We start from the raw sequence: 21,790 nt of genomic DNA, 5'->3' as shown, positions 1-21,790 counted from the left end.
CAGATGCTATTGTGTCAGCAGCTTACTTTTGACATTTCTTTCATGACCCATCCGAGTCCCTGCCTGCAATGAAAATTATTCCAGTTCCCCTTAGGCTGTCCCTTCCTACAGGATGCCAGTTTCACTGATAACTAGTGACCTCTGATAACAGAGGTAATTCTTTTGAGCCCAGTTATTTTGCTTTTGACTTGGGCAAAAATAAAGCGCTCCCACTTCCACTCTCAGCGACTAGAGGGATGTCCTGAGCCAGATCGCCAGGACATCTGCCCAGGAAATAAGAAGATATAAGAAGATATCAGCTGCAAAGACCATCCTTCATTGTAAGAACGATGCTGGAGGAGAGGACGTGGAGGGTTAGGGGGCTTGTTCTCTCCCCTGTTCCACTCCACCAAACTTCCCAGAGAAAAATAAATTTTTTTTCTTTTTTGAGACAAGGTCTTGCTCTGACACAGAGGCTGGAGTGCAGTGGTGCAATCACGGGCTCACTGCAGCCTTGAACTCCTGGGCTCAAATGATCCTCCTGCCCCAGCCTCCTGAGTAGCTGGGACTACAGGCGTGTGCCACCATGCCCTGCTAATTTACTTTTATTTTTGTAGAGATGGAATCTCCCTATATTGCCCAGGCTAGTCTTGAATTCCTGGGCTAAAGTGACCCTCTTGCCTCAGCCTCCCAAAATGCTGGGATTACAGATGTGAGCCACTGCACCTGGCAGAAAAAAAGTTTTAATTGCCAGAAACATATGTGGAAATACTGAAAGAGCAAGAAATCAGCTGCCTAAATTTTGTTACCTTTTTTTTTTTTTTTTTTTTTGACGGAGTCTCGCTCTGTCACCCAGGTTGGAGTGCAGTGGCATGATCTCAGCTCACTGCAAGCTCTGCCTCCCAGGTTCACGCCATTTTCCCGCCTCGGCCTCCCAAGTAGCTGGGACTACCAGTGCCCGCCACCACTCCCGGCTAATTTTTAGTAGAGACAGGGTTTCACCATGTTAGCCAGGATGGTCTCGATCTCCTGACCTCATGAGCCGCCCATCTCCGCCTCCCAAAGTGCTGGAATTACAGGTGTGAGCCACCACACCTGGCCAGTAATGATAACAATTCTTTTTTTTTTTCTTTTGAGACAGGGTCTCACTCTGTTGCCCAGGTTGGAATTCAGTGGTGCGATCTTGGCTCCCTGCAACCTCTGCCTCCCAGGTTCAGGCGATTCTCCTGCCTCAGCCTCCTAAGTGGCTGGGAGTACAGGCATGCACCACCACACCTGGCTAAGTTTTGTACTTTTAGTAGAAACAGGGTTTTATCATGTTGCCAAGGCTGGCCTTGAACTCCTTGGCTCAGGGAATCCACCCACCTCAGCTTTCCAAAGTGCTGGGATTACAGGCGTGAGCCACTGCACCTGGCCACCTTTTTATAATTCTTATGACACTGTAAATAATCTCAAAAGTTCCCAATTAGATAGAAAATAAAAGTAAAGAAAAATGGGCCAGGTACAGTGACTTACATCTGTAATACCAGCGCTTTGGGAGGGTGAGGCAGGAGGTTTGCTTAAGGCCAGGAGTTCAAGACAAGTCTGGGCAACATAGCGAGACCCCCATCTCTACAAAAAATTTAAAAGTTAGCTGGACATGGTGGTGCACACCTATAATTCTAGCTACCTGGGACTGAAGCAGGAGGATTGCTTGAGTCTAGGAGTTTGAGGTTGCAGTGAGCTATGACTGTGCCACTGTACTCTAGGCTGGGTGACAGAATGAGACCTTATCTCAAAAAAAAAAAAAACAAGAGAAAAATGAAGAACATTTTTTATGTAATTGACTATAGTACAGAATAGAATTGGAATTTAAAGTTGCTATTGTAGTTATTTTCTTTTATTATTTTAGAGACTGGATCCTACTATGTTCCCCAAGCTGGTCAGAAACTCCTGGTCTCAAGTAATCCTCCCACCTCAGCCTCCCAAAGCCCTGGGATTACACGAGGTGAACCCTCCTGCCCGGCCCTGTAATTTTATATTACTTATTCTTAATATATTTTCTTTAAGAAATGTTTGAAAATAATTGTTATTTAAATTACCTAACCTTGTATATTAATTAGTTCCTGATATTTCTGAAATAAAGGATTCCTGTGCTGTGCAGCTGACGTGTAACTAAATCTGCACATTGTGTAAAACTCTTGGATTGGAACAAATCTAGAAGATGAATTTTTTTCCAGGATAAAGCTGAACCTAACAGCTCACCCGGTGTGAATATTCTCTTTACAGCCTGTTAAACAACACAGTTATAGAGGCACATGCGGTTTCGTGTGTATGTGTGTGTGGCTACGAAGGGTTAAAATCTCAGGTTCTCTTAATTCTGTGAGCATGTGGTGGCCAGCCCAGAGCCAGATTGAGCCATGTTAATTTCCCAGAAGATTTCAAGGAATTATTTTTTGAAAAGGGGAAGTTTGGACTAATAAAAACCAGGATAACCTCCGGCAGTCACATGGAAAAGAATAGAGACAAATTACTCCCGGTTTGTTCGACATCGTGGCCGGGGGCTTTCTCTAACCAAAGCAGACTGCTTTGTTTTTCCTTCATTCCAAATAGAGAAGTGATTTCAGTCGTGTTCTGGGGAGGGCTCCTCTGTGCTCCCTTTCTTGGGTTCGGCTCTTCCAGAGGCGCGGTAGGCACTGCGAGGGCTCTGGTGTCATCAGGCCCCAGGTTTGGATTCCTGTTTGGCCACTTTGGGGAAATTTATGTTTCCCCTCTGAGCTTCAGTTTCTACAACTATTAAGGAAGATAATTAACCTCATAGCCATCATGTTGAAGATTTGGATATGATAGGGTCTGTAATGTGCCTGACACATAGTAAAGACTGAAAAAAAAATGCATAGAAACGCCTGGATTGCCCTCAGATCAGCTCCTTTCTTCAGGGTCTGATAGCTGTGGGAACCTCACCTCTTTTGTAAACAGCTCCCTGCAGGTTGTAGCCAGATGATTGACAGAGGTTTTGTGTACACATTAAGGCATTTTAAAATAAAATATCAGTTATCTATTGGCTATGTAACAAATTTCCCCCAAAATTAGGAGCTAAAAATAATTTTTTTTTTTTTTTTAAAGAAATAGGATCGCAGTCTGTTGCTGAGGCTGGAGTGCACTGTTGTGATTGTGACTCACTGGCTCATGGTAGCCTCAACCTCCTGGACCCAAGCAATTCTCCTACCTCAGCCTCCTGAGTAGCTGGAACCACAGGCATGCACCACCATGCCCAGCTAATTTTTTTTTTTTGGCTTTTATACAGAGATGGGGATCTCACTATGTTGCCCAGGCTGGTCTCAAACTCCTGAGTCCAAGCGATCCTCCTGCCTTGGCCTCCTAAGGTGCTGAGATTATGGGTGTGAGTCACTGCACCCAGACAAAACAGAAACAACCATTTTATTACGCTCATGGATTCTGTAGGTCAGGAAAGCACAGCTCCATGATGTCTGTGGTCTCAACTGGGAGAACTGAAAGGTGGCGGGGGGTAGGGGGGCAGTGATCCACCCACTGGGGGAAGAAATCATTTAGAGATCTGTTCACGCACATTCCCAGTTGTCAGTTAGGACCTCACACTAGGAACACCCACACATGGCACCTCCACGTGGCTTGGGCTTCCCTACAGTACGGCGGTTTCGTACTTAGAGGGCAACTGATGGCCTGAAGGCAAGTTTCCCAAGAAAACCAGGCAAAAACGGTATCACTTTTTAGGTCCTAGTCTTGGAAGAAGTCACATAGCAACACTTCTGCTGGGTCTCAAGCCCTTCCAAGTTCAAGGGGAGGGAACGTGGACTTCACCTCTTGATGGGAAGAATGTCAAAGTCATATTGTGAGAACATGTAAAATGGGAGATGTGGCACCTTTGGAAAATACAACCTGCCCCAGGGCTGAGCGAGTCAATAGTGAGTCCTCAAAACATTTCACTGGGCCTGGTGAAGTACGAAAAATGTATTTGAGGAGAATAGCTACAAGGCCATTGCCACTGTGGTTCGGGTGGGAAATAATGAAGGCCTGAAAAAAGCAGCAACAGGGACAATGGAGAGAAGGAGGTGGCTGTCAGAGTTGGCCCTGGGATAGAATCACTCTCCTGCAGGCAGCGCAGAGGAATATGAAAAGGAGAAAGAAGAGTCCCAAGGCTCTGACATTTTGAACCCGGGTGCCCGCAGGGTGGGGCTGCTGTTATCTGAAATAGGGAAGTCACAGAGAGAAGCAGGAAACCTCCTCTTCCCTCTTTGCTCACCACGTGCTTGTCCCTTCCCCAGCGACTCGGGTGTGTGCGGCTTCAATCTATTTTGCATGCATGTCCTTTACTTTTCACAAATCTGGACATGAGCTCAGATCCTGGGGCCTCAGTAAATCCCTCCAGGGCTGGGATGACGACCTTTCAGAGATGACCTCAAGGGCTGTGCCCGGAAATGAGGCCATTTATGGAGCTGATTTTGAGTCCAAATCTGCTGTTAACTTTCAGCTTTACCTGTATAACTAAACGTCCAGGAAAAAGCAGCTGGACATGTGGAGCTTCTGCAAACTTTTTCAGTATCATCAGGAAAAGGCACGAGCAAACATCGCCTGATGAAACAGCTCAAGTTCAGTTTATGTGGCACTTGGAGGTCAGGACCTTAGGACTCCATACTTCATCATGTTCTTTTTTGTTTGTTTGTTTTGAGATGGAGTCTTGCTCTGTCCCCCAGGCTGGAGTGCAGTGGCACGATCTTGGCTCACTGCAAGCTCTGCCTCCCGGGTTTACACCATTCTCCTGCCTCAGCCTCCTGAGTAGCTGTGACTACAGGTGTCCGCCACCACGCCTGGCTCATTTTTTTGTATTTTTAGTAGAGACAGGGTTCCACCATGTCACCCAGGTTGGTCTCTAACTCCTGACCTTGAGTGATCTGCCCACCTCAGCCTCCCAAAGTGCTGGGATTACGGGCGTGAGCCACTGCACCCGGCCAGGAATTACTTTTAGAATCATCATGTGAACCATTATCACTCTATACCTTGTTTTTTGACCCCAACTTGCCTTACCCACTATATAACTCAGGGCTCTTTTATTTGCAAGTGACAAGAATTAAATTAAGTGAAAAAGCAAATTTATGGGCTCATATAACTGGAAGGCTGGAGCATCTGGCCTTAGGTGTGACTGGATGCAGGAGCTCAAATGATGTCCTTCAATCTCCACCCTTTTCACTTGTCTCTGTAGGTTCAACTCATTCTCGATCACTGACAGTGGACTTCCTGCATGCGCTACAAGCAACTCTCCCAGGTTAGTAACCCCAGGGAAAAGAGAGCCTGCTCCCACCTACCCCTTCTTCCCCACTCCCACCATCATTCATGCCTCATTTCTGGGCAGGACTCTGATTGGCGCAAACTGAGCTATGTGCCCATTATTGTGCTTAAAAAAATAGGGAAAAAGCACATGTTCTGGGCAGGCAAAAAGAGTAGTGGCCAGTGGCTACGTCACCTGCTTTGGCCATCATCCTTGACGCTGCATAGCCTTGAACTATTTCCCAAACCTACCCTGGTGCTTTGTTAGAAACACTGATTCTCAAGCCCCCATGCCAGGCCTACCAAGCCAGACTCCACAGTTTAACAAGATCCCCAGGTGATTCTTCTGTACCTTGAAGTTTGGGACAAGCTGAGTAAAAGGAGAAAGGGAGCCGGGCACGGTGGCTCACACCTGTAATCCCGGCGTGAGCCAGGATTGGGAGGCCAAGGCAGGTGGATCACCTGAGGTCAGGAGCTCGAGACCAGCCTGACCAACATGGTGAAAGCCCATCTTTACTAACAAATACAAAAATTAGCTGGGCGTGGTGGCACGCGCCTGTAATCCCAGCTACTCAGGAGGCTGAGGCAGGAGAATCGCTTGAATCCGGGAAGCGGAGATTGCAGTGAGCCAGGATTGTGCCATTGCACTCCAGCCTGGGTGACAGAGCAAGACTCCGTCTCAAGAAAAAAAAAAAAAAGGAGATGGGCAATGGCTGTGAAGGGGCTTTCCTTTCCAGAGAGGAGCCTGAGCAGGTTCTGCGCATGGCGGCATGATGGTGGCAGGCAGCCAGCCTCCCCAGGTTAGCCCACAAGGAAGCAGCAGGCCTGGGCACTGCATGGATACCCCGGCAGGGACTCAGAGACCAGAACTGGGGCACAAAGTCACAGCTAGGGTAAGCCATGACGCTGGTTCTGCTCAACTGTTGAACAGGCAACACCTTGAGTTCCCTGAGTGCAGCAGGCAGGGTGCTGTAGCCTGGGTGGGCTAAGCCTGTGGAGGGTGTCTTCAGCGGCTTCTGCAGAGTAGAAAAGAAAGCTTTGAGGCCAGGAGAGTCCATTCCCAGAGTTTTACTGCAGGCAAAAGGTGAAATGACTTTTCTATTTTTTATTTTTTAATAAACTTTAACTATAGTCGGTTGTTGAAGTGTTTCTGAAATTTGGATCCTGTCTAGTTGCAAATAGAGCCATTTCATGCATAAGAGTTTATGCAAAACACAATCTTACCTAGACAGACCGTGCCCGTTTCCAAGTGAGTTATTCGTAGGAGTTAGATATGGAAATTAGAGAAATTCTTAGTTGACTCCATCAGTTCCCATATCTTTATTTATTTATTTTAAAGGGTGTATTCCTGTAAGGAGGGCTGCAGAAATGAAAGGCAATGGAAGTTCAATTAGATAGAAAGGTTTCGAGGCCTAGAGAGAGGTCTGGGCCAAAGACTGAAATTGCTTCCTGCTGCTTGGCTCAAGGCTCTGAGGCCTTTACAAACCCAACATGGGACCATGACACCGGCCATAATGCAAGGTGCTGGGGAGCGGCTTCCCCGGGGACTCGAGGCTGTCCTGTCCTTTCCCGGGCCTCTCGCGTGGTGTTCCTCACATGCACGCACCTCTCAGGACTGCACCACAGCCCCACGGTCCTGTGAGACTGGAAGATGCTTTCGCTGTCAATAGACTCCCAAGCCCTGGAGTGTGGGAGTTATGGAAACAGGCTCTAAAATCAGACACGCTGAGTTCAAATCCTTTTTTTGTTTTTTTTTGCCACTTATTAGATGCGTGATGTTGAGTAGCTACATAACTTTATTCTCCTCAACTATCAAACGGGGCTAGTGATAGGCTGGTTATGAGGATGACATAGGAAAGTGTACGGGAAGTTAGGAGGGAGAGGTTGTGTCTTTTTCCTGATCATATTCTGAGCTCTTGGCACAGCATGTAACCAAATGTGAAAGCACTTAGCTCTGCTCGGAACATGGCAAGCACTTAATCAATAGGAGCTATTATTATTATTATTATTTAGTGTCTATAATAACGTTTTATTAGAACGTAGTCAGACTCATTTGTTCATACATGGCTACAACAGCAAAACTGAGTATTTACGAGAGCTCATATGGCCTACAAAGCCAAAATATTTATTACAGGTTGAGTATCCCTAATTTGAAAATCCAAAATTTGAAGTGCTCCAAAATTCAAAACTTTTTAAGTGCTGACATGGTGCTCAAAGGAAACGCTCACTGGAGCATTTTGAATTTTAGATTCTTAGATGAGGAATGGTGAACCAGTATAGATTGCAAATATTCCAAAAATGCCCCAAAATTCAAAATCCAAAACACTTCTGGTCCAAAACATTTCAGATAAAGGATACCCTTGTCTGGTCCTTTGCGCAAAACATTTACCAACCCCAGTTCTAAGTGACAACTTGGAGTTTTCATCTGTGTTTAAAGGTTAAAACAGGAAAACAGGATGTGACTAGTGAGGTATAATATTTTTGTTTCGTAAGTGTAAATTTTAGTTCATGCGTGAACATTTTTTCTAATTTTGAATTGTATATCTAAACTTGAAAGTTATTCTTCTTGGCCAGGCTTGGTGGCTCATGCCTGTAATCACAGCACTTTGGGAGGCCGGCAGGTGGATCACCTGAGGTCAGGAGTTTGAGACCAGCCTGGCCAACATGGCAAAACCCTGTCTCTACTAAAAATACAAAAATGAGCTGGGCGCGGTGGCAGGCACCTATAGTCTCAGCTACTCGGGAGGCTGAGGCAGGAGAATCGCTTGAACCCGGGAGGCAGAGGTTGCAGTGAGCCAAGATCATGCCACTGCACTCCAGCCTGGCAAACAGAGCGAGATTCTGTCACAAAACAAAACAAAACAAAACAAAACAAAACAAAACAAAACAAAACAAAACAAAAAAAGAAAGTTATTCTTCTCTTTTATTTGTTTGAAAACAACAAAAGCAACTAATGATTAACACTGCTATACACTGTATTAGTGTACAGGGCTGCCATAAAAAGACTGAGTGGTCTAAACAACAGTAATAGGAGCTATGACTATTCCTGAACTGTTGTTTGATTTTGTATGGTGACTTCCCTCAAGATGCTGCCTAGTAAGCGCACGCTCTCCCTTCCCATGGCATGAATATCAATTAACATTACTTTAGTCTTGAGAATCTTATGACATTTCTTTCTCGAGATAATTGGAGACATCCTTAGGTTTTGGAGAAATGTGGAGTCCAGAAAGAATTTACAATTACAATATACATTTATTGGTCTTGATCACATTAATAAGAAGGGACTGCCACTCCCCACTCATTTTTTCAGGTTCCCATGGCTCCTTTTGTAGATATCTCTTTCTGTGCACAACCAAACAGGACGTGGGGGACTTGAGTTAGGGATTCCTCAAGAATTTTGGAAGTAGGTTTATGTTCACACACAAGGATTTGGGTTCCTGGTTTGGGTTCATTTTTCCTCCATTCATTCAGCACAGTTGTTGGGAACCTCGTCTCTGGAAGGCAGAGTGCCATGTGCTGCAGGTGAGAAGAAAAAAGCCAGTTTTACGTAATGAACTTCTCCTCCATGCCTCTACCTTAACCCAGTTCTGTGGCCACGCTTGGGAACTAGCATTCAGGATCCTACCCATCTTCCCTGGACTCAGCACAGGCTCCCTTCTTCAAAACTTCTCCAACTGCCTGAAAGCCAATGATTCTATAATCGGTATCTTTAGTCCTAAACTCCTTTCCAAACCCATGACTCAAACGCTCAAGTCTTGGGGAGAAATTCACAGGATGTTGGCTGTGCTTCCATCTCAGGTGTCCTTTGTGTATCTTCTTTGTGAACGTCAAACCAGTTTGGTTTCACCAGAATTTTTTCAGGGCTGTGAAGATCGAGGTTTGGTGTGTTTGTTTATTGGTTTCCTCATTGGCAGTTTTTCCTGAGTGTGCTTTGGACACTTCTTTAGTGATTTGCCCAAGCAGGCCTCTTCCTCTAGAACGTTCTGCTCCTCTTGCTTCCCTGCCCTCCTCTGTTTAATAATGTGGCCCATCCCAGAAAGTTTTGTTCACATGTTTCTCTGAGAGATGTCTTTTTAGCACAGCCCTGCTTGCACCAGAATAATCCCCCCTTGTTTAGCTCTTTGGAGTGTGCATTGCCTGAATCCCTGAGGGTTCTGGGCTCCCAGTGTCTGTGTCAGGGTTACCTGTGCTTGCCCAGTCTCCTCTACAGCTGGCAAGTTCCAGAAGCACTGGGAACATCCTGGATGTTCCATCTCACAGAGCCTCCAGCAAACTTTTCATTAGCTGGGTGACCTTTGGCAAATGACTTACCCTCCCTTTATCTGTGAAAAGGGGATCTTATAACCCAACTCACAGAATAATTCATCCAACAGTCTGGCTCAGTGCCCCACACATACTCAGCATTTGACGCGTTTTTACTTTCCTTCATTCTCTGTGCTGCTTAGATGTTCAGTAACTATTTCCTGAATGAATGCATTAATTAATAAATATATACATGGGATGATTTTCCATTCCAAAGTGCTCACAGCCCTGTTAATGTTTCTCTTCATTGAAGCTGATGACATGATTATGTAAAAGACAATGGTAACTACGAACTATTTCTCCTTCCTGGTATTGTTTAGGACTCGAGGTAGGAAAAAAGAGTAACTCAACCTGTGTAAACACTAGCTATAATTCTTTGAAATCTTTGCAAGGCTGGTAGAAGAAAAAGCCTATCTGTTGTTGTTTTAATTTGCATTTCTCTGATTACCAGTGATTTGAAGCACTTAAGGAAAAACAACAGAAATATGCTTTTTAAACTACTTGAAGGCTACTCACGGTTCAAAAGCCCCATCCCAGCCTACTGAGAGCAGAATTTAGAATGGGTAGATATGCACGCTTGTGCCATCAAATTCCCCAGACTGCCCAGGTTGTGAGGTCACACAGAATGCTGTAGATGAATTGTGTGGCCAAAGAAGAATGGTGTTTCAGCCAGGGCAGCGCCCTGGGAAGCCCCAGAAGTGCCAACATGATCCTTGGACCAGCCTACGTGATGCTTTACCCTCTTTCAGTAGCCATAAAGCTCCACAGACATTTCCTCCTTAGAAATCTTTCCTAAGCCCCTACCTATGGCCGAGTTCCCGGAGCCATCTCACCTCCCTGGTAGAATCCTTGAGCATGCCTCTCCTGGCCAGAGTCAGAACTGAACTCCTTAAGACCCGGGGAACGAGTGGCCTACCTCCTTCCAAGGAAGACCCATGGCCCTAGGGGCCCACATCTGAGTTCAGGACAGACTTTTTCCCAAGGTGGGCTACAGTGAGAGCAAATATGCTCTCCCACGGGGGCTGGCCTGCTCCCTGCAGAGCCCAACCTGAGCCTCGGCCTCCCTTGGAACAGCCTTCAGGACACAATGAACTGGGCTATGCAGTCTTGGAGAACGCTGCTTGTGGGGCTTTTGTAGAATGGTCAGAAAGGGCTCTGGCAACCCTTGTCTGGTCTTTTCTAGGGAGTCTTGCCTGCCTAAAGGGATGATGGGCTTCCTCCATTCCCCCAGTCTCTGCTCTCCCTCTCCTGTGAGCTAGCACTTGAAAAATATATATGCAAAAATGTATACCAACCAAGAGCTGAACATAATTTTCAGAGACCGTATAATCTAAACCCATTTGTAGAAAAGTAAGAATGGAATGTGCCCATCCTGAACAAACTTTTATGTGATTATGCACCACAATTTGATCAAGTGAGCTCAAAGCTTCCCATTCTGGAATTGGATCTTTGCTATACCTTTGCTCAACCAAAAGGCCCACTGAAGTATTTATTTCTAATATAACAGAGTAGAGATGAATTCCGAAAATCTATATCTTTAGATAAACTCGTTCACAATAAAAGATGCTGGCTTTTTCTTGGCTTCTAACCATCAAAATTACACACATGTCAATAGGTAGGTAGGTGGGTAGGTAGATACTGAAAGATAGATACATGGATAGACAGATAAACATAAATACAGAAAGATAGCAATAGATAGATGATTGATAGAGAGAGCAATAGATAGAGATAGAGAGAGAGAGATAGATAAGATGACTGACAGATATAGAAATAGACGGACAGACAGATGGACAGACAGACAGACAGACGGATAGATAGATAGACAGACAGACAGACAGACAGATAGATAGATGTGCTGGTTTCAGCCAGGTTCCTTGAGTCCACATACAAACATGCACCACAGTATTCATTGTTGTTTCTAGTAATGATTCAGTCAGGCAGGAACAAACCAAGGTGGGCATCAGAAATGGGTTCAGGACGCCTCTGAGGAGGATTATCACCTGCTGAGCGGGGACTATACCACTCATACTTGAATAACGGAGACAGAGGAATCTTCAGCCAACGGTGAAAGCTTCGAAGATTGCTATCAGCCTAGACCTTGACCCATCTTACTAGATAGCCAAGCAATCAATAATTATTTACCTAGTGTCTGTGAAGAAGCAGACACTGACTTTGTTTCTGAGAGAAATACAAAAAAGGGGAAGAAACAATAGGAACCAACCTTTATCTCATGTAGAAAGAGCACTGCTAGAATGTAGTCGATATCACGTAGGGCGGTAAAGTGTAGCCAACACCTTCAAACATCTTTATGAGAGAAGCACTGTGACCTCAGATGACTAATTGGCTGGTTGCAATTCTGGTTGTGACACTTACTAGCTGAGTGATCTTGGGAACATTCACACCTCTGGGTCTCAATTTACACCTCAGTGAAATGGGGATAATAGTTGCTACATTAGCTATTGCATAGGGCTTTGGTGAAGAGCAAATGATGTAATTAATAAGAAGTGCTTAGAATGGTGCTTGGCACATAGAGAAAGCCCCTCAACAGCTTCAGAACTTAAATTGAGAGGCCTGGCTACAGGTGGCTGCAGGTGCCAGAAGAGGGGGAAGGTGCTCTGATGAGGAGGCCAGGCAGCTTTCAGGGAAGCTCCATCTTGCAGTTTTTGATCTTTTGTTACGAAAATGTTTCATCACGCAACACTATAGAGAGAAAAGTTTAACGGACACAACCCATTTCTTGGCTATATCCACTGTTAACATTTTACCATATTTACTTTATCTATTAAAAATTTTTACTAACATATTTTAAAGTGAATTACAAATATCACTACATTTCATCCGTAAATGCTTCACTGTGCGTCTCCAAAACATAAGGACATTTCCTTTCAGAACCATAGCATCATCATCTTATCTAACAAATCAACAATTCCCTAATCTAACACACAGTATCTTGGAGTTTTTTGTTTTGCTCTGTTTTGTTTTGTTTTTGAGGTAGTGTCTTGCTCTGTTGCCCAGGCTGGAGTGCGGTGGCATGGACATGGCTCAACTTCTCAACTTCCTAGATTCAACCAATCCTCCTTCCTCAGCCTCCTGAGTAGCTGGGACCACAGGAGCATGCCATAATACCTGGAGAATTTTTTTAAAAATCTTTTTTGTAGAGTTAGTGTTTCACCATGTTGCCCAGGCTGGCAACTTGAAATATTTTTGACTTCAAAAAAGACTATGCTGGAATGGAGACCATTTTGTAGACAAGATGTAAGTCACCATATGTGGGAAAGAATGCTCTGGGTACTAGGATAAAGAAAGCAGTGTATCAATTGGCCACTGTTCCCTTGTGGAAGTTTACCCTCTGCATACTCGTGGAGAAACATAGCCTGGCCTGAGATCCTTAGTGTGAATGAGCTCATTACAATTTGCTTCTTTTGAAAGGAGGAAAACATGTTTTTGAAGGCTGCTTGACAGACAAGGAGGATAATAATAAATGACATGCAAATTTCTTAATTTCACTTTGGCTGGCTATGTGATTGCTGCTTCTGAAATACAGGATGGTGATGGAGCTTCTTTTTCAATGAGATTTCTTGAGCTCTGAGTATATGTTGGGCTGTCCAGCCTAACTTGCCTGATAGCGAGGTGGGGATCATTCTGACCTGAGAGGGGTGCAGTAAGGATACATCTGATGAAAATTGGCCCTAAATAAAAAGTAGAGAGTTGAATTTTGAGGCTGTTTCTTGGGTGGATAGGCTGTAAAGGTTTGACTGAAAAGCTGCTTGAAGTTCTTTTTATAGCTCTGTTGCTCACACATGAGAAAGCGATTTCATTGATTGGCTTTTTGCACTTAACTTTTGTCGTCTGGTTGTTTTTCTATTTCTCCCTTTGACTCTACATGTTGATGGTAGGATCCACCTGCCTTGGTCCCAGTGTGGGTGCTCCGGGATGCCCAGTTCAAACAACCCTTCCCTCTTCTCCCAAGAACAGGTGTGAGAGTCATCCCTCTATGGGAGACCCAGCGGTGCCCTTTGGTCTCCATGTTGGATGGTGAGAACCCCACAGTATAGGGTAGTGGTCAAGGACATGGGTTCTGGAACAAGACCACCTGGACTCAAAACCTGCCTTCGCCACTGTTGCTGGTTCCCTTTTCTCAAGGGCAGGGAAGAGCCAGCCCTTGAAATATGCCATTCTCTTATATTTACCTCGTTGAGAAAATATTTTCATTTGTTCTGGAAAAGTCTGTCCTTCCCCAAGAATGAGTGAACCACTTTCTTATGTAATGAAGAAAAGTAGCAACTAGAAATTGGGGGTGAATGTGGATACAAGATGAACATTTGTATCCTGCTAGCTGTTCTTTTTTTTTTTTTTTGAGACAGAGTCTTGTTCTGTCGCCCAGGCTGGAGTGCAGTGGCGCGATCTCGGCTCACTGCAACCTCCGCCTCCCGGGTTCACGCCATTCTCCTGCCTCAGCCTCTCCGAGTAGCTGGGACTACAGGCGCCCGCCACCACGCCCGGCTAATTTTTTGTATTTTTGGTAGAGACGGGGTTTCACTGTGGTCTCGATCTCCTGACCTCGTGATCCGCCCGCCTCGGCCTCCCAAAGTGCTGGGATTACAAGCGTGAGCCACCGCGCCCGGCCTAGCTGTTCTTAACTGCCTGGTTTACTTCGTTTTGGTAGAAGGAATTCACTTTCATCTCCCCTTCTTTTAATAGATATTTATTTTATCTTGCCTGTGGATTTTGTGTACTTAGAATAAAAAAATCACAATATCCCAGTTTCACGATAGAAAATGACTGGTTATGTAGAGGAGCATTTTTATGAGATCCGAAGGTTATAACCAAGCATAAGCCAAATACAATTTGATGGTGTACAGCTATTATTTTAAAACAGTAGCCCAGCACTTATAAATCCCTGTAGTGAGATTTGTAAGTCATACTGTGCAATCTTCCATAAATTTAAAATAAAATCACCAGCTTTAAGCAAATCATGAGCTTTGAATAATCTGTAAAGCAGTGCTTGTAGATGCCAGTCCTGATTTTGAAATATGTGAATATTGAGCCTTACCCCCAGCCCACTGACATTATTCAAAAGTCTCCTGAGCCCACGAGTCCTGAACAGAAAACTTCCCAAATAGGAGCATGGCGAACAATGCCGGGCATAAATCTAGAGAGGTCTTTAAGCTGGAGAATAGAATTTTTTACAAGATTGAGAGCTGGGAAAAGTGCTGAGAAGTGTAGTCAATTGTTTAAATCACTGGAAACAGGGAATTTAAGTAGCCTTGTGTAACATTCAGCATGAGAAGAAAGAAGCGTAAATGACAGAGTCAAGGAATCTCTTCCCTTACTCAGCTGTAAATGAAAGCTATGTATTTTATCAGGAGCCATATGAATGAGCCACCTTACTGGTAATGCATGCTAATGATTTCATGAAGTACCATTAGGTTGGAATAAGAGGATACAGCTGTAATCTTACCCTTTTCCTCATTCAAGGCCATAGGCATCACAGACCTTGGGACCTGGTGGCCCTTGTTCAGATGCCACGTTACTGTAGCCACTGGTTGGCTGCAAACCCAGTGGAAAACCATTTGCATTGTTTGGAAGGATGGATCCTGACTTTTTCTTTCTTTCTTTTTTTTTTGAGATTCATTCAAGCCTTCCATCTCAGCCTCTTGAGTAGCGAAGATTATACCACCATGCCCAGCTATTTATTTGTTTATTTATTTTTGAGACAGAGTTTTGCTCCTGTTGCCCAGGCTGGAGTGCAATGGCTTGATCTTGGCTCACCCTGCAACGTCCGCCTCCCAGGTTCAAGCGATTCTCCTGCCTCAGCCTCCCGAGTAGCTGGGATTACAGGCATGTGCCACCATGCCCGGCTAACTTTGTATTTTTAGTAGAGATGGGGTTTCTCCATGTTGGTCAGGCTGGTCTTGAACTCCCAACCTCAGGTGATCCGCCTGCCTCCGCCTCCTAAAGCGCTGGGATTACAGGCATGAGCCACTGCACCCGGCCAGATCCTGACTTTTATACAGGTACCAAGATTCCTTACCAGGTCCCAGCCACTGTGACAGATACTGCTAATTGTTCACCCAACATGTCTCTCTCCCTCAGGCATCCTTACTTAGAAAACCCAATTTTATATGGGATAGCAACACAGTTCACAGGGCTGTTTTTTTCAGCCTTTGTGCAGCTGATGGAATCCATTTAACACAGTTCCAGTCTTGAGACATGGGAAGAGGTCCTTGGAGAACATGTACTTTTTAAGTCAAAAGACTAAACTTTACCAAGGGGAAGCTCTCTTTTCACCCTTTGCTCTTCCTCCTAGAATGCAGATGTCAAAATACACAGATGTTATTCAGTAAGTGAGATGGAAAGCCTGACGATGTTAAGAATAAGTGAGGAGTAGAAAGATGAAAAGAACCTGGGTCCCCAAGAACATCTCACTGAGCAGCCAGACCTGCCCTGACGACAACCCCCCACACTTCTTGCCTGTGCGAGAAAGAAAGCCTTAGCTCTTTGCGTTTCTATAGCAATGTTTTCTGTTACGTGTAGCCAAATGCATTCTTAACTGATGCTAATCCAAAGAGAGGTTCTTCCAGAAAACCTGAACCAAAGTCACGTGGTGATTTATTAACTTCCAGAAAATAGCACATTTTTAGCCTCAAAAAAAATGCAGTTTAAAGAAAACTTTTTTCTGCATTTCTTTTTTTTTTTCTTTTCAAACCAGGTGATTTCAGATATCAATAATATTTCCAGTGTGAGAGGGGGAGCGACAGTTCTGTGCTTTTGACGATGTATTACTTCCATCCTTCTATTATCACCATCTTAATGAAAAAAGCAAGTTGACTGTGATATTTCCGCTTAGTGTTCCTGCTCTCTGTCTTGCTGCCAAAGCCCTTTGGCATTGACGGCTGAACAACCCAGCACCCCACAAAAGGTCCTGTTACTTTAGTTTATATAGCACCACCTTGACCACATGCCAGATAGAGGGAAAGCATAAGGAACAGCATCAGATGCCCTCGTGTACATTTTACTTAATTTTAAAATGTCTTCATTTAATTAAAAAATAAAAATTGGCCATGTGTGTTTTAGTAGTCTTCCCAGAAATAAAACCAACTTTAAAGGGAGTTTGCTTGTCCTGAGACGCCCAGAAACATCTTTAGCCCCACTCCAGTGGAAAGGTGATTTGTGTCAAAGTCCAAGTGAACCTGCCCGAGTCATTCTCCAGTATAAATGGGCCAGGGCCAGTCTTTGTTTCCACCTCAGTAATTAAATCATGTGGTCAGATACAAAGTGAGAACTAGAAACTGGAGCAGAATATTTGTATGGGCACCCAATAGACTTTTCCATCTGTATTAACTGTGAGATAATCCCAAAGTGGGACACATATCGCCTGAAAATAGAGTGCATGTGACTGACTATTCCTGAAGTCACAGGCCATTAAGTCTGGGCCATGCATTGACCATAGCTTGGCGAGGGCTTAGGTCATGCACCACCTTGCATGTTGTGTCTTGGCCACTGTCAGTGATATCAGCTGTTAGTCTCAAGATGGCTAATCCGGGTCATTAAGGTTTAAAGACTAGTTTCACCCGAGTGGTCAAGCAAGCTTTGTCAGGTCCTGAAAATCCAGAAAATAGAACAAAAGTCAACAAGCATAAATCCCTAGTCCAAGGGGCCAGAGGCATGTTTGAGATAGTTAGAGGACCTTATCAAGGATTGAAGCAGAATTATTAATGCAACAGATTTTTCTAGAGCTTGCAAGTTTTCCTGAGCACCCCTACTTAAAGAATTCTAACACCCCTTTTGAAGAAAGCCCATTTCAAGCTTACCTGACTAGCACTTCCAGACTTAAAGAGCTCTGCATCCCTTGCCAGGGAGCCTTCTACAATTGGAGGAGACTAGCAGAGAATCCGAAAGTCTTAGAACCCTGATTTGGACAGATTGTCACCTCCTTGCTGCTCAGAGTGGTCCCAGTCCTATAAGTCCTGACAATCTACACTGGAGACATGGAGAGAGCCACAGGATAAATCTGGAGTATTTTCCTGGAGCATTAATTCTGCTTGATGGTAAATAACCAAGAACACTTTTAGGCTTAAACAGTATATTGTGGAGTATAACACAACATTTACATGATGTTTAAGAATGAACACAAGCTTTCAAAGAAGCCTGCCTTTTTGTTGGGTTATGTTAGGCACTCAGATTGACTCTCGTCTGTGCCAGCAGGCGCTCCAGTGGGCAAGGTTTGAAAGGGTAAGTGGGTGATGGTGCTTATCTTTCTCTGCCTAGCACTTTCCTGAACAATGCAGGAGAGAACAAGGACAAAAGAAAAAAAACCACTCAAGGTCTCATCCTCTGACGAAAACCACATGTGACATCTTGGGGAACATCTTTCAGGATACCTCCCAATGCATACATACAAGGCCGGTGTGTGGATTCCCTTTTACATAAAGAGGATCATACTTGTGTGCTTTATAACACACAGGAACTTCTAAAATTTGCAGATCAGCTTGATTTAAGTTGACTCAAATAAATTAAGAGTTTCAAATACCTACTCATAGCAAACAAGGTCACATACCAAGGTGAATGGACAAAGCCTTTTACATCTAAGAGGAAATAAATACTCTCTTTCTCTTTCTCTCTCTCTCTTCTTTGAGATCGGGTCTTGGGTCTCACTGTGTCACCCAGGCTGGAGTACAGCACAGTGGTGTGATCATACAATCACATAACTCACTGTACTCTCGAAGTCCTGGGTTCAGGTGATCCTCACACCTCAGCCTCCTGAGTAGCTGGGACTACAGGCCTACTCCTGGCTACTGTGGCATCACCACACTTGGCTTTTTCTTTTCTTTTTATTTTTTAGAAACAGGATCTTGTTATGTTGCCCAGGCTGGTCTCAAAACTTGTGGCCTCTAGTGATCCTCCCTTTTTGGCCTCCCAAAGTACTGGGATTGCAGGCATGAGCCACCACACCCAGTCTCTTTCTTTTATTTTTAAAAACAAGAAATAGGGCTTATGGGTGCTCGATAAGTGATGGTTGGATGCATTCCAAGGCTGGAAGGTAAGAGGCCATCATCCTCTAGGTCAGAAGGAACCTGTCAAAAGGAAAGGGCTTTCGAGTCTTTTTGGTTGTGAGGCCTGGACCCACCAGAGCATCTCTTTCCAGCATTTTGGTGGTTTCACCATTGCTGACGGTCTCCCATGAGCATTCAGGGCTGGGATGAGACCTTGGATGAAGAACCTAGAGAGCTGAGCCCATCCTGTGAGCCCAGATGAGGGGAGCAGGGCAGGGAGGCAGGAGAGGCGTCCATGGAGGTCCTGGGTACAGCTGCTGCCCAAATGGCCAGGGTGTCTATGCCAGGAAACCCAGCCTCAGACGCACCTGCCCAGCCTGAGGGTGTGGGCTTCTTTGAGCAAAAGCTTTGTTCGGAGAGTGACTGTGCAAAGTAGTTCTATAAACAGTGGCAGAACTTCAGATGGGGATTAAAGCCCCAAACCTCTCTCCTCTGTGTGTATTGCTAGAGGGGACAAGTCTGGGCCTGCCCTCTGCCTGGATTTCCAGTGCCTACTAGAGCTTGCTCTCTCTCTTTCTCTCTCTTTCTCTCTCTCTCTCACACACACACACACATGCACACACACACACACTGCTTATACTACCCTGAGTATAGTCTGAGTGCCTAGAAATTAGGAAGCACACAGCAGATTAAGACACTGGCCTTTGAATCGACCGGGATAGGGTCGCAGCCCTTACATCTCTAAGCTGTAAGACCTTGGTCACCTTACTCAGCTCATCTGCAAAATGGAGAAACCAACTCCCCAGGCAGCGAGGATTAGATTACACTCATGTTTGGCAAGTGCCTTGCAGAGTGCCTGGATCAGAATGAGTGCTCCATAGATGGGAGCTGCTAGAAAAATCGACTTAAGGGCTCACCTCATCAAGCTCCAGACTTCTCGAGCTGAGAACATAGTTGCTGTTAGGTGTCCAAACATTCTTTTTCTTTTTCTTTTTTTTTTTGAGATGGTCTCACTCTGTCGCCCAGGCTGGACTGCAGTGGCATGATCTCAGGTCACTGCAACCTCTGCTTCCCGGGTTCAAGTGATTCTCCCACCTCAGCCTCCTGAGTAGCTGAGACTACAGACGCCTGTCACCACACTCAGCTAACTTTTGTATCTTTAGTAGAGACAGGGTTTCACCACGTTAGCCAGGCTGGTCTCAAACTCCTGACCTCAAGTGATCCACCTACCTTGGTCTCCCAAAATGCTGGGATTATAGGTGTGAGCCACCATGCCCAGCTAAATATACTTTCCTTACTAATGGAAGAAGGTCTTACTCCTAGTTGGCCCACGTTGAGTGGAGAGACACACGTTCACACAGCTGCAGGCACACTGCTTGAAGGGTTGCTAGATCTGCATACTATCCGTGGCAACAGTGAATACGTAACAATGACTAACCCTTGACACCTTGGCCCCTGCTGCTCTTGCTTCCCAAAGCCTTCCTTCTGGGGTCTGACCACTCCCACACGTACACAGCTACCCTCTCCCTTTTCGGTTCTTTATGTTGGTCTTGGCTCCAACTAGTCTCTGAATTCAAGCAACTAGGATCTATGCTTATATATCCCTGTTGGACTCTGGCCCTGCACATTGGTTAGGGGCAGTATAGCTTACTGGCTAAGAACACAGGATTTATATTCAGACAGCAGTAGGTTTAAATTCCAGCTCTGCTATGAACCACAGATAAAACTGGGTGCAAGTTTTTTCAGGCTTTGCGCATCTCAATGTCCTGAACACTAAAATGGGGGTAATAACAGTATTCAAAGGTTCTTTTTTTCTTTTATCTTCCATGCCCCAATAGTTGGACAAAAAGGGTTCTTATAGCAATTTAAATTAGTAATATTTATAAAGCATGTGATGGATACCAAATAAATATTAGCTATTGTTAATTTTATTAATAGTTTTATTAATAGATTTTTAAAACTAATTTAGTGCTAAAAATAAAACGTGACATGATGGATGACTCTGGACTTACAGAAAGAAGAAACCAAGGATATACCTCAGGCTCATTCTTATTTATTTATTTGAGACAGAGTCTTGCTCTGTCGCGAGGCTGGAGTGCAGTGGTGCGATCTTGGCTCACTGCAACCTCCGCCTCCCAGATTCAAGTGATTCTCCTGCCTCAGCCTCCCCAGTAGCTGGGACTACAGGCACCCGCCACCAAGCCCAGGTAATTTTTGTATTTTTAGTAGAGACGGGGTTTCACCATGTTGGCCAGGATTGTCTTGATCTCTTGACCTCCTCGGCCTCCCAGAGTGCTGGGATTACAGGCTTGAGCCACCGCACCCGGCCAGCTCATTCTTATCTTTAAGGTGGGTTCAGAGAAAGGAGAGGGAAATGGCCTTCACTCTGGCAAAGAAGGAAGGAAAATCCCCGGTGACTCATTGGGACTTACTGCTTTGCTCAAGGCTCCTATTGTCATCTTGTGGCAAGTTCTGCTTTCCAAGACCATTGCCTGAATACTGTTTATGATACTTTTTGAGGAAAGGCATTCATTCATACAAGGTAAATAGAATTACTGTTATGCAAAGTAGGAAACCCACAGCAGTGTTTGGAGTCCTTTTGGACAGTCTCTTTCTTTTAAAAATTATGTCTCTTAATTCTTATTTATTTGGTATCTTTTCTTCTTTTCTCCACTGTTTCTAGAAAAAACAAAATGCATGGCCAGTGCATGGTGGCTCACATCTGAAACCCCAGCACACTGGGAAGCCAGGGAGGGCAGAAGGATTGAGCCCAGGAATTTGAGAGCCTGAGCAACATGGTGAAACCCCATCTCTACAAAAAATACTATAAATTAGCTGGGCGTAGTGGCGCACGCTTGTAGTCCCGGTTACCGGGGAGGCTGAGGTGGGAGGATCACCTGAGATCAGAGGTTGAGGCTGCAGTGAGCTGTGGTTATGCTACTGCATGGCAGCCTGGGCGACAGAGTGAGACCCTGTCTTCAAAAAAAAAATGCAGCCTCCACTATGTTAGATCATGTAACTACTTAAGACTCTTCTAGTGTTTTCCATCCTGCTCAGGACGTAATGCCAAGTCCTTACAACAGCCCACAGAGCCTGCAGGGCTGGGCCTCTCCACCCTCGGGTGGCCTGCTTCCTACCTACTCTGCTCCGTTGCTGCACTTCAGCCACACTGACTTGCTGGTAGTTCCTGGAATGCATTGAGCAAACATTCCCACAGGGCCTTTGCACAT

General features: G+C 44.9%; 1 long non-coding RNA gene across 1 annotated transcript; it reads right to left on the bottom strand.

Annotated features, from left to right (window-relative positions):
* Nucleotides 1-8,494: 8,494 nt before the first annotated feature.
* LOC131381881 (uncharacterized) lies at nt 8,495-19,865 on the bottom strand. Its single transcript, XR_009210903.1, has 2 exons — nt 19,478-19,865; nt 8,495-8,778 (listed from the first exon to the last, which is right to left on the bottom strand). It is a non-coding gene; the product is annotated as an uncharacterized LOC131381881 (long non-coding RNA).
* Nucleotides 19,866-21,790: the final 1,925 nt, after the last annotated feature.

Source organism: Hylobates moloch, unplaced genomic scaffold, assembly GCF_009828535.3.
Source record: "Hylobates moloch isolate HMO894 unplaced genomic scaffold, HMol_V3 SCAFFOLD_18, whole genome shotgun sequence".
Lineage (NCBI taxonomy): Eukaryota > Metazoa > Chordata > Mammalia > Primates > Hylobatidae > Hylobates > Hylobates moloch.
The sequence above is the reverse complement of the archived record's forward strand: the minus strand, read 5'-3'. Positions and strand labels throughout refer to the sequence as shown.